The sequence below is a fragment of the Penaeus monodon genome, chromosome 23, assembly GCF_015228065.2.
Source record: "Penaeus monodon isolate SGIC_2016 chromosome 23, NSTDA_Pmon_1, whole genome shotgun sequence".
In the NCBI taxonomy this organism is placed as follows: domain Eukaryota; kingdom Metazoa; phylum Arthropoda; class Malacostraca; order Decapoda; family Penaeidae; genus Penaeus; species Penaeus monodon.
In genome coordinates, this window is record NC_051408.1 from 7,476,340 (window position 1) to 7,477,077 (window position 738).

Genomic DNA, 738 nt, shown 5'->3' on the forward strand with positions numbered 1-738 from the left:
CATAGCCTGGCCATTTTCTGAAATTTTCTCACTCATATCAATGATAATGATTAGGAATAAGATTTACTGATAGGACAAGAACACCGTAAGCAGAAACCTGCAGTATTAACTATTATTCTAGAATACAGCTTATAAATCACAGATTCAGGTTTAGGACATATGCAGTACTTACTTATGAACTTATGAATCATTTATTGTCAGTCTTTCAAGGAAATGTACATGGGGAATGTAATTTAAAAAATGCAAAATGTGAGATAAATCATACGTGATTTCCTTAGAAAATGTATTTGTTTATCTTCTTACTAGTATTGGTTTCTTCATTTTTTCTTTCTTTGCCTCCTTTATTCCTGCTTATTTTTATTATTTCCTTTATTCTCTAGTTTATCGTTCTTTCCTCCTGTTTTTCTTATTTATCTCCTTCGCCTTCTTTTTCTTCTTTCCGTACTTCTTTCCTAAACAAATTGACTTATATGTCGCTCTGCAGTAGTGATTCCCAACCGGGGTTCTGCCAACGCAAAATAATTACGTACTTTTACAAAATATAAGTGATTAATTCATAATTTCTACTCAACAACACGTCGCCAACACTTTTCAGGTACCTACGTACTCGCCCATGTCAGTTAGTACAATGTATATAAAATTGATAGCAAATGATATGCTTAGTCCAAGTGTCACGCTGAAGGTAAGTCATAACATTACTTACTTATTAGTGTGAACTTACATGTGATGAATTGTAGA